Source organism: Oncorhynchus masou, chromosome 9 (assembly GCF_036934945.1).
Source record: "Oncorhynchus masou masou isolate Uvic2021 chromosome 9, UVic_Omas_1.1, whole genome shotgun sequence".
In the NCBI taxonomy this organism is placed as follows: domain Eukaryota; kingdom Metazoa; phylum Chordata; class Actinopteri; order Salmoniformes; family Salmonidae; genus Oncorhynchus; species Oncorhynchus masou.
This window is the reverse complement of record NC_088220.1, coordinates 94,356-106,487: the sequence shown is the minus strand read 5'-3', so window position 1 is coordinate 106,487 and position 12,132 is coordinate 94,356. Positions and strand designations below refer to the sequence as shown.

The 12,132-nt window shown below is 42.3% G+C and overlaps 1 long non-coding RNA gene across 1 annotated transcript; it reads right to left on the bottom strand.

Annotated features, from left to right (window-relative positions):
• Positions 1–25: 25 nt before the first annotated feature.
• Positions 26–5,548, bottom strand: LOC135545408 (uncharacterized). Its single transcript, XR_010456457.1, has 2 exons — positions 1,601–5,548; positions 26–1,542 (listed from the first exon to the last, which is right to left on the bottom strand). It is a non-coding gene; the product is annotated as an uncharacterized LOC135545408 (long non-coding RNA).
• Positions 5,549–12,132: the final 6,584 nt, after the last annotated feature.

Below are 12,132 nucleotides of genomic sequence, written 5' to 3'. Positions count from 1 at the left end.
GCCTTTGAATAACAAGTGATTCGTGTTAAATATTACAAATATTTATTCATACAAAAGGCATACATACCTATACAAATGCTACATGATAGTACTGGGACAGAGGAAGACTAAGTGCATACAGATATACAGACAGTTCTTGTTGCGATGACAAGGTCATAAGGCATCTTGTTGGGGTATAAACATCCTGAAGGCAGTCGGTCGGTCACCTCAGTGGGTAACAGGCAGTCAGTCACCTCTGGGTAACAGGCAGTCGGTCACCTCTGGGTAACATCCAGTCAGTCACCTCAGTGGGTAACAGGCAGTCAGTCACCTCAGTGGGTAACAGGCAGTCGGTCACCTCAGTGGGTAACAGGCAGTCGGTCACCTCAGTGGGTAACAGGCAGGCAGGCAGTCACCTCAGTGGGTAACAGGCAGTCGGTCACCTCAGTGGGTAACAGGCAGGCAGGCAGTCACCTCAGTGGGTAACAGGCAGGCAGTCAGTCACCTCAGTGGGTAACAGGCAGTCGGTCACCTCAGTGGGTAACAGGCAGTCGGTCACCTCAGTGGGTAACAGGCAGTCGGTCACCTCAGTGGGTAACAGGCAGTCGGTCACCTCAGTGGGTAACAGGCAGGCAGGCAGTCACCTCAGTGGGTAACAGGCAGGCAGTCAGTCACCTCAGTGGGTAACAGGCAGTCGGTCACCTCAGTGGGTAACAGGCAGTCAGTCACCTCAGTGGGTAACAGGCAGGCAGTCACCTCAGTGGGTAACAGGCAGGCAGGCAGTCACCTCAGTGGGTAACAGGCAGGCAGGCAGTCACCTCAGTGGGTAACAGGCAGGCAGTCAGTCACCTCAGTGGGTAACATCCAGGCAGTCACCTCAGTGGGTAACATCCAGTCGGTCACCTCAGTGGGTAACAGGCAGTCGGTCACCTCAGTGGGTAACATCCAGTCAGTCACCTCAGTGGGTAACAGGCAGGCGGTCACCTCAGTGGGTAACATCCAGTCAGTCACCTCAGTGGGTAACAGGCAGTCGGTCACCTCAGTGGGTAACATCCAGTCAGTCACCTCAGTGGGTAACAGGCAGTCGGTCACCTCAGTGGGTAACATCCAGTCAGTCACCTCAGTGGGTAACAGGCAGTCGGTCACCTCAGTGGGTAACAGGCTGTCGGTCACCTCAGTGGGTAACAGGCAGTCGGTCACCTCAGTGGGTAACATCCAGTCAGTCACCTCAGTGGGTAACAGGCAGTCGGTCACCTCAGTGGGTAACAGGCTGTCGGTCACCTCAGTGGGTAACAGGCAGTCGGTCACCTCAGTGGGTAACAGGCAGTCGGTCACCTCAGTGGGTAACAGGCTGTCGGTCAGTCACCTCAGTGGGTAACAGGCAGTCGGTCACCTCAGTGGGTAACAGGCTGTCGGTCAGTCACCTCAGTGGGTAACATCCAGGCAGTCACCTCAGTGGGTAACATCCAGGCAGTCACCTCAGTGGGTAACAGGCAGTCGGTCACCTCAGTGGGTAACAGGCTGTCGGTCAGTCACCTCAGTGGGTAACATCCAGGCAGTCACCTCAGTGGGTAACAGGCAGTCGGTCACCTCAGTGGGTAACAGGCTGTCGGTCAGTCACCTCAGTGGGTAACATCCAGGCAGTCACCTCAGTGGGTAACATCCAGTCAGTCACCTCAGTGGGTAACAGGCAGTCGGTCACCTCAGAGGATCAAATCCAGTGAGTTTTGTTTTAGTAGACCGGTACATTAGTCTCGCGGAGCCATCCTTCCAAATCTGGTCTCGTTGACTACGCCTGGTATCCAAGGCTACAGTTGCATACATGTAAATTGCAAGTACTGTATTACATATCAAAATAATGCTTTCTGCCCAAACATGGTGGCCTCTATTGCATGTATAATCAAGATATACTGAGTAATGCATATTCAATGGCTTTTAAGTTCATATGAGCAAATGTTTGCAAAATATGCATCATTAAAGCACCCCTATGGACACATTTCCTGCATTTCCTATGAGTTCCATAACGTCCACGTCAAAAACATGAAACTAATTAAACACATGAAACACAGTCAGTCTGTTACAATATGGCGAGGTAACTGAAACATGGTGGTTTCCTGGGCACACGATTTAGACCGGATTAAATCCGATCGCGGGTTATAAGCGTTGCGTTTTTTTTTAAAGGTAATTTCCGATTGAGCTGCCATACTGTGAATGGGTTCTCTGCGGACGTGGGAACATTGCCTTTAAAAACTGCCATGCCTGTAACCTGTGACCGGATTGAATCCCTGTCTCAGCCGTGGGTTAAAGAGCTCAAAGGAAAATCTATATCAAAAATATTGTTTTGTCCAGGACTACTAATCTTAATTTGTGTCTGGGAAAGTTCAGGGGTACGTTTCCTAAAAACATAAACTATCATCTCAAGTCCAATGGATAGACAATGATCTGAAGGCTAAAGATAATCTTTGTTTTCTGGAGAAACTCACCCACAGTTCAGTAGAAGCATTGCTCAGAGTGATATTACCCACAACCTTTACAAGATATAAGGGATACATCACCAAATAGCACCCTATCCCCTATATCAGGGGTTCTCAGAGTGGGGTCTGTACTGCAGGGGTTCTCAGAGTGGGGTCTGTACTGCAGGGGTTCTCAGAGTGGGGTCTGTACTGCAGGGGTTCTCAGAGTGGGGTCTGTACTGCAGGGGTTCTCAGAGTGGGGTCTGTACTGCAGGGGTTCTCAGAGTGGGGTCTGTACTGCAGGGGTTCTCAGAGTGGGGTCTGTACTGCAGGGGTTCTCAGAGTGGGGTCTGTACTGCAGGGGGTCAGCAGTCAGACAAGGGGTTCTCAAATATACATGTTTTTTTTGTGGAATGAATATTACTTACAACAGATTAAACACATTTTGTCCAAGGGATCCGTGGAATAACTTTTGAGATTGTAATTCAATGCATGTTCTTAAGCGTCAATTTATGCTGGATCTGAAAATGTGGTCGGAGGCTCCATGTGGAGGGACGCCATGCACTGCCCTTGTCCGAGTATAATTATGTTTTTTTGTTTTTGATCACACTCCAGTTCTGATTATGAGGGGGGTCCCTGATGAAAGTTTGAGAACCCCTGTCGTGTAAATATAGTGCACTACTTTAACTGAAGCCTTATGGAGCCTGGTCAACAGTAGTGCACTACTTTAACTGAAGCCTTATGGGGCCTGGTCAACAGTAGTGCACTACTTTAACTGAAGCCTTATGGAGCCTGGTCAACAGTAGTGCACTACTTTAACTGAAGCCTTATGGAGCCTGGACAACAGTAGTGCACTACTTTAACTGAAGCCTTATGGAGCCTGGTCAACAGTAGTACACTACTTTAACTGAAGCCTTATGGAGCCTGGACAACAGTAGTGCACTACTTTAACTGAAGCCTTATGGGGCCTGGTCAACAGTAGTGCACTACTTTAACTGAAGCCTTATGGGGCCTGGTCAACAGTAGTGCACTACTTTAACTGAAGCCTTATGGGGCCTGGTCAACAGTAGTACACTACTTTAACTGAAGCCTTATGGAGCCTGGACAACAGTAGTACACTACTTTAACTGAAGCCTTATGGAGCCTGGTCAACAGTAGTGCACTACTTTAACTGAAGCCTTATGGGGCCTGGTCAACAGTAGTGCACTACTTTAACTGAAGCCTTATGGGGCCTGGACAACAGTAGTGCACTACTTTAACTGAAGCCTTATGGAGCCTGGACAACAGTAGTGCACTACTTTAACTGAAGCCTTATGGAGCCTGGACAACAGTAGTGCACTACTTTAACTGAAGCCTTATGGGGCCTGGTCAACAGTAGTGCACTATAAAAGGGAATTATTGTGCTTTTTTTTGGGATGCAAAGAAGAAGTGCTATGTGGATAGTTTTGTGCAACAAAACAAAATTACAAATATAAATGAAATCAAATAAAGGACAGACAATAACAGAACAGACAGACTCAGTCACAACAACAGAACAGACAGACTCAGTCACAACAACAGAACAGACAGACTCAGTCACAACAACAGAACAGACAGTCACAACAACAGAACAGACAGACTCAGTCACAACAACAGAACAGACAGTCACAACAACAGAACAGACAGACTCAGTCACAACAACAGAACAGACAGACTCAGTCACAACAACAGAACAGACAGACTCAGTCACAATAACAGAACAGACAGACTCAGTCACAACAACAGAACAGACAGACTCAGTCACAACAACAGAACAGACAGACTCAGTCACAACAACAGAACAGACAGTCACAACAACAGAACAGACAGACTCAGTCACAACAACAGAACAGACAGACTCAGTCACAATAACAGAACAGACAGACTCAGTCACAACAACAGAACAGACAGACTCAACAACAGAACAGACAGACTCAGTCACAACAACAGAACAGACAGACTCAACAACAGAACAGACAGACTCAGTCACAACAACAGAACAGACACAATAACAGAACAGACAGACTCAGTCACAACAACAGAACAGACAGACTCAGTCACAACAACAGAACAGACAGACTCAACAACAGAACAGACTACAGACTCAGTCACAACAACAGAACAGACAGACTCAGTCACAATAACAGAACAGACAGTCACAACAACAGAACAGACTACAGACTAAGTGCTGTACATGGTGACAATATGTTATAATATTCCTGAAGCTTGTTAGCTGGAAGCGAAAGGCTGGAGAGTTTAAGGCAGCGATAATGTGAAGAGCAACAGATTGTAGCACCGTTCGGTGAACTGGTACGGGTTCCTAAGGGTTCCCCGTTCCCTATGTCAGAGAACATCAACGAGATTCGGCCGCGGACAAAAACAATTCTTGAGCGGATGGTCAGGGGGCCAGATAATTAGTAGACTGGGGCCAGATAATTAGTAGACTGGGGCCTGATCATAATTACAGATAATTAGTAGATTGGGGCCTGATCATAATTACAGATAATTAGTAGATTGGGGCCTGATCATAATTACAGATAATTAGTAGACTGGGGCCTGATCATAATTACAGATAATTAGTAGACTGGGGCCTGATCATAATTACAGATAATTAGTAGAATGGGGCTTGATCATAATTACAGATAATTAGTAGACTGGGGCCTGATCATAATTACAGATAATTAGTAGACTGGGGCCTGATCATAATTAGTAGACTGGGGCTTGATCATATTTACAGATAATTAGTAGACTGGGGCTTGATCATAATTACAGATAATTAGTAGACTGGGGCCTGATTATAATTAGAAGACTGGGGCCTGATCATAATTACAGATAATTAGTAGACTGGGGCCTGATCATAATTACAGATAATTAGTAGACTGGGGCCTGATTATAATTAGTAGACTGGGGCCTGATCATAATTACAGATAACTAGTAGACTGTGGCTTGATCATAATTACAGATAATTAGTAGACTGGGGCCTGATTATAATTAGTAGACTGGGGCCTGATCATAATTACAGATAATTAGTAGACTGGGGCCTGATCATAATTAGTAGACTGGGGCCTGATCATAATTACAGATAATTAGTAGACTGGGGCCTGATCATAATTACAGATAATTAGTAGACTGGGGCCTGATCATAATTACAGATAATTAGTAGACTGGGGCCTGATTATAATTACAGATAATTAGTAGACTGGGGCCTGATCATAATTACAGATAATTAGTAGACTGGGGCCTGATTATAATTACAGATAATTAGTAGACTGGGGCTTGATCATAATTACAGATAATTAGTAGACTGGGGCCTGATCATAATTACAGATAATTAGTAGACTGGGGCCTGATCATAATTACAGATAATTAGTAGACTGGGGCCTGATCATAATTACAGATAATTAGTAGACTGGGGCTTGATCATAATTACAGATAATTAGTAGACTGGGGCCTGATCATAATTACAGATAATTAGTAGACTGGGGCCTGATTATAATTAGTAGACTGGGGCCTGATCATAATTACAGATAATTAGTAGACTGGGGCCTGATCATAATTACAGATAATTAGTAGACTGGGGCCTGATCATAATTACAGATAATTAGTAGACTGGGGCCTGATCATAATTACAGATAATTAGTAGACTGGGGCCTGATCATAATTACAGATAATTAGTAGACTGGGGCCTGATCATAATTAGTAGACTGGGGCTTGATCATAATTACAGATAATTAGTAGACTGGGGCCTGATCATAATTACAGATAATTAGTAGACTGGGGCCTGATCATAATTAGTAGACTGGGGCCTGATCATAATTACAGAAAATTAGTAGACTGGGGCTTGATCATAATTACAGATAATTAGTAGACTGTGGCTTGATCATAATTACAGATAATTAGTAGACTGTGGCTTGATCATAATTACAGATAATTAGTAGACTGGGGCCTGAATATAATTACAGATAATTAGTAGACTGGGGCCTGATCATAATTACAGATAATTAGTAGACTGGGGCCTGATCATAATTACAGATAATTAGTAGACTGGGGCCTGATCATAATTAGTAGACTGGGACCTGATCATAATTACAGAAAATTAGTAGACTGGGGCTTGATCATAATTACAGATAATTAGTAGACTGGGGCCTGATCATAATTAGTAGACTGGGGCCTGATCATAATTACAGAAAATTAGTAGACTGGGGCTTGATCATAATTACAGATAATTAGTAGACTGTGGCTTGATCATAATTACAGATAATTAGTAGACTGGGGCCTGAATATAATTACAGATAATTAGTAGACTGGGGCCTGATCATAATTACAGATAATTAGTAGACTGGGGCCTGATCATAATTACAGATAATTAGTAGACTGGGGCCTGATCATAATTAGTAGACTGGGGCCTGATCATAATTAGTAGACTGGGACCTGATCATAATTAGTAGACTAGGGCCTGATCATAATTAGTAGACTAGGGCCTGATCATAATTAGTAGACTGGGACCTGATCATAATTAGTAGACTGGGGCCTGATTATAATTAGTAGATTGGGGCTTGATCAAAATTACAGATAATTAGTAGACTGGGGCCTGATCATAATTACAGATAATTAGTAGACTAGAGCCTGATCATAATTAGTAGATTGGGGCTTGATCAAAATTACAGATAATTAGTAGACTGGGGCCTGATCATAATTACAGATAATTAGTAGACTAGGGCCTGATCATAATTAGTAGACTGGGGCTTGATCATAATTACAGATAATTAGTAGACTAGGGCCTGATTATAATTACAGATAATTAGTAGACTGGGGCCTGATTATAATTAGTAGACTGGGCCTGATCATAATTAGTAGACTGGGGCCTGATCATATAATTGGTAGACTAGAGCCTGATCATAATTAGTAGATTGGGGCCTGATCATAATTAGTAGACTGGGGCATGATCAAAATTACAGATAATTAGTAGACTGGGGCCTGATCATAATTACAGATAATTAGTAGACTAGGGCCTGATCATAATTAGTAGACTGGGGCCTGATCATAATTACAGATAATTAGTAGACTGGGGCTTGATCATAATTACAGATAATTAGTAGACTGGGGCCTGATCATAATTACAGATAATTAGTAGACTGGGGCTTGATCATAATTACAGATAATTAGTAGACTGGGGCTTGATCATAATTACAGATAATTAGTAGACTGGGGCTTGATCATAATTACAGATAATTAGTAGACTGGGGCCTGATCATAATTACAGATAATTAGTAGACTGGGGCCTGATTATAATTAGAAGACTGGGGCCTGATCATAATTACAGATAATTAGTAGACTGGGGCCTGATCATAATTACAGATAATTAGTAGACTGGGGCCTGATCATAATTACAGATAATTAGTAGACTGGGGCTTGATCATAATTACAGATAATTAGTAGACTGGGGCCTGATCATAATTACAGATAATTAGTAGACTGGGGCCTGATCATAATTACAGATAATTAGTAGACTGGGGCCTGATCATAATTACAGATAATTAGTAGACTGGGGCCTGATCATAATTACAGATAATTAGTAGACTGGGGCCTGATCATAATTACAGATAATTAGTAGACTGGGGCTTGATCATAATTACAGATAATTAGTAGACTGGGGCCTGATCATAATTACAGATAATTAGTAGACTGGGGCCTGATTATAATTAGTAGACTGGGGCCTGATCATAATTACAGATAATTAGTAGACTGGGGCCTGATCATAATTAGTAGACTGGGGCCTGATCATAATTACAGATAATTAGTAGACTGGGGCCTGATCATAATTACAGATAATTAGTAGACTGGGGCTTGATCATAATTACAGATAATTAGTAGACTGGGGCCTGATCATAATTACAGATAACTAGTAGACTGGGGCCTGATCATAATTACAGATAATTAGTAGACTGGGGCCTGATCATAATTACAGATAATTAGTAGACTGGGGCCTGATTATAATTACAGATAACTAGTAGACTGGGGCCTGATTATAATTACAGATAATTAGTAGACTGGGGCTTGATCATAATTACAGATAATTAGTAGACTGGGGCCTGATCATAATTACAGATAATTAGTAGACTGGGGCCTGATCATAATTAGTAGACTGGGGCCTGATCATAATTACAGATAATTAGTAGACTGGGGCCTGATCATAATTACAGATAATTAGTAGACTGGGGCCTGATTATAATTACAGATAACTAGTAGACTGGGGCCTGATTATAATTACAGATAATTAGTAGACTGGGGCTTGATCATAATTACAGATAATTAGTAGACTGGGGCCTGATCATAATTACAGATAATTAGTAGACTGGGGCTTGATCATAATTACAGATAACTAGTAGACTGTGGCTTGATCATAATTACAGATAATTAGTAGACTGGGGCCTGATCATAATTACAGATAATTAGTAGACTGGGGCCTGATCATAATTAGTAGACTGGGGCCTGATCATAATTAGTAGACTGGGACCTGATCATAATTAGTAGATTGGGGCCTGATCATAATTAGTAGACTGGGGCCTGATTATAATTAGTAGACTGGGACCTGATCATAATTAGTAGATTGGGGCCTGATCATAATTAGTAGACTGGGGCTTGATCAAAATTACAGATGATTAGTAGACTGGGGCCTGATCATAATTAGTAGACTGGGGCTTGATCATAATTAGTAGACTGGGGCCTGATTATAATTAGTAGACTAGGGCCTGATCATAATTAGTAGACTGGGGCCTGATCATAATTAGTAGACTGGGGCTTGATCATAATTAGTAGACTGGGGCCTGATCATAATTAGTAGACTGGGGCTTGATCATAATTACAGATAATTAGTAGACTGGGGCCTGATCATAATTAGTAGACTGGGGCCTGATCATAATTATAGATAATTAGTAGACTGGGGCCTGATCATAATTAGTAGACTGGGGCCTGATCATAATTACAGATACTTAGTAGACTGGGGACTGATCATAATTAGTAGACTGGGGCCTGATCATAATTACAGATAATTAGTAGACTGGGGCCTGATCATAATTAGTAGACTGGGGCTTGATAATAATTACAGATAATTAGTAGACTGGGGCCTGATTATAATTAGTAGACTGGGGCCTGATCATAATTACAGATAATTAGTAGACTGGGGCCTGATTATAATTAGTAGACTGGGGCCTGATCATAATTAGTAGACTGGGCCTGATCATAATTAGTAGACTGGGGCTTGATCATAATTAGTAGACTGGGGCCTGATCATAATTAGTAGACTGGGGCCTGATCATAATTAGTAGACTGGGGCCTGATCATAATTAGTAGACTAATTACAGATAATTAGTAGACTGGGGCCTGATCATAATTACAGATAATTAGTAGACTGGGGCCTGATCATAATTACAGATAATTAGTAGACTGGGGCCTGATCATAATTACAGATAATTAGTAGACTAGGGCCTGATCATAATTAGTAGACTAGGGCCTGATCATAATTAGTAGACTGGGGCCTGATCATAATTACAGATAATTAGTAGACTAGGGCCTGATCATAATTAGTAGACTAGGGCCTGATTATAATTAGTAGACTAGGGCCTGATCATAATTAGTAGACTAGGGCCTGATTATAATTAGTAGACTAGGGCCTGATCATAATTAGTAGACTGGGGCCTGATCATAATTACAGATAATTAGTAGACTGGGGCCTGATCATAATTAGTAGACTGGGGCCTGATCATAATTAGTAGACTGGGGCCTGATCATAATTAGTAGACTGGGGCTTGATAATAATTACAGATAATTAGTAGACTGGGGCCTGATCATAATTAGTAGACTGGGGCCTGATCATAATTAGTAGACTGGGGCCTGATCATAATTAGTAGACTGGGGCCTGATCATAATTAGTAGACTGGGGCCTGATCATAATTACAGATAATTAGTAGACTGGGGCCTGATCATAATTACAGATAATTAGTAGACTGGGGCCTGATCATAATTAGTAGACTAGGGCCTGATTATAATTAGTAGACTAGGGCCTGATCATAATTAGTAGACTGGGGCCTGATTATAATTAGTAGACTAGGGCCTGATCATAATTAGTAGACTGGGGCCTGATCATAATTAGTAGACTGGGCCTGATTATAATTAGTAGACTAGGGCCTGATCATAATTAGTAGACTAGGGCCTGATTATAATTAGTAGACTGGGGCCTGATTATAATTAGTAGACTGGGGCCTGATCATAATTAGTAGACTGGGGCCTGATCATAATTACAGATACTTAGTAGATTAAACCAAATTGATTTGCTGGTATTTTTGTAGTCTGACGTACAACAATAAATAATGTAGTGCACTACATTATTGGGCCCCTTCTAAAGTAGTGCACTACATTATTGGGTCCCGTCTAAAGCAGTGCACTACATTATTCGGCCCCATCTAAAGCAGTGCACTACATTATTGGGCCCCGTCTAAAGCAGTGCACTACATTATTCGGCCCCATCTAAAGCAGTGCACTACATTATTGGGTCCCGTCTAAAGTAGTGCACTACATTATTGGGCCCCGTCTAAAGTAGTGCACTACATTATTGGGCCCCGTCTAAAGGGGCATATTCATTAGAGCACACGGTGGCAAAACGTTTTGCAACGGAAAACAAACCAGAGCTTTTCTCATTGCACAGGTAGTCTCTCCTTGTTTCAGTATGTTTTATAATGAATACTACCCTGTTGTGTCTATTTGAAGTCAGTGATACTGTGGTAAGAAAGTATAATGGAGCTCAATGATTCCTACCGCCATTCATATGACGGCAGCTAGCCTAGAGGTTAGAGTGTTGGGCCAGTCACCGAAAGGTTGCTCGTTTGAATCTGCAAGCAGACGAGGTGAAAAATCTGTCGATGTGCCCTCGAGCAAGGCACTTAATGATAATGGCTAACCCCCCCAGGCTGTGACTCTGAAGGTGTCTCAGGGGAGAGGTGAGACATGGAAACAAAACACATTTCCAATTCACACATGCTTATAATACACACTGGTGTAAAAGAAGACCAGTAAAACCACCCACCAGAGTATGGTTGGACTGTCCTTGAGTGGATGCTGTTTAAGAGGTCAGACTAAGATTATTTTTTTTAAACCTGCTCAGAGATTTGAGAAAAATATATATTTTAAAAACAGATTCAGCTTGAGGTTGTTCCACCTGTTCAGTAATGTTGAGGTTGTTCCACCTGTTCAGTAATGTTGAGGTTGTTCCTCCTGTTCAGTAATGTTGTTGAGGTTGTTCCACCTGTTCAGTAATGTTGAGGTTGTTCCACCTGTTCAGTAATGTTGAGGTTGTTCCAACTGTTCAGTAATGTTGAGGTTGTTCCTCCTGTTCAGTAATGTTGAGGTTGTTCCACCTGTTCAGTAATGTTGAGGTTGTTCCACCTGTTCAGTAATGTTGAGGTTGTTCCACCTGTTCAGTAATGTTGAGGTTGTTCCACCTGTTCAGTAATGTTGAGGTTGTTCCACCTGTTCAGTAATGTTGAGGTTGTTCCACCTGTTCAGTAATGTTGAGGTTGTTCCACCTGTTCAGTAATGTTGAGGTTGTTCCACCTGTTCAGTAATGTTGAGGTTGTTCCACCTGTTCAGTAATGTTGAGGTTGTTCCACCTGTTCAGTAATGTTGA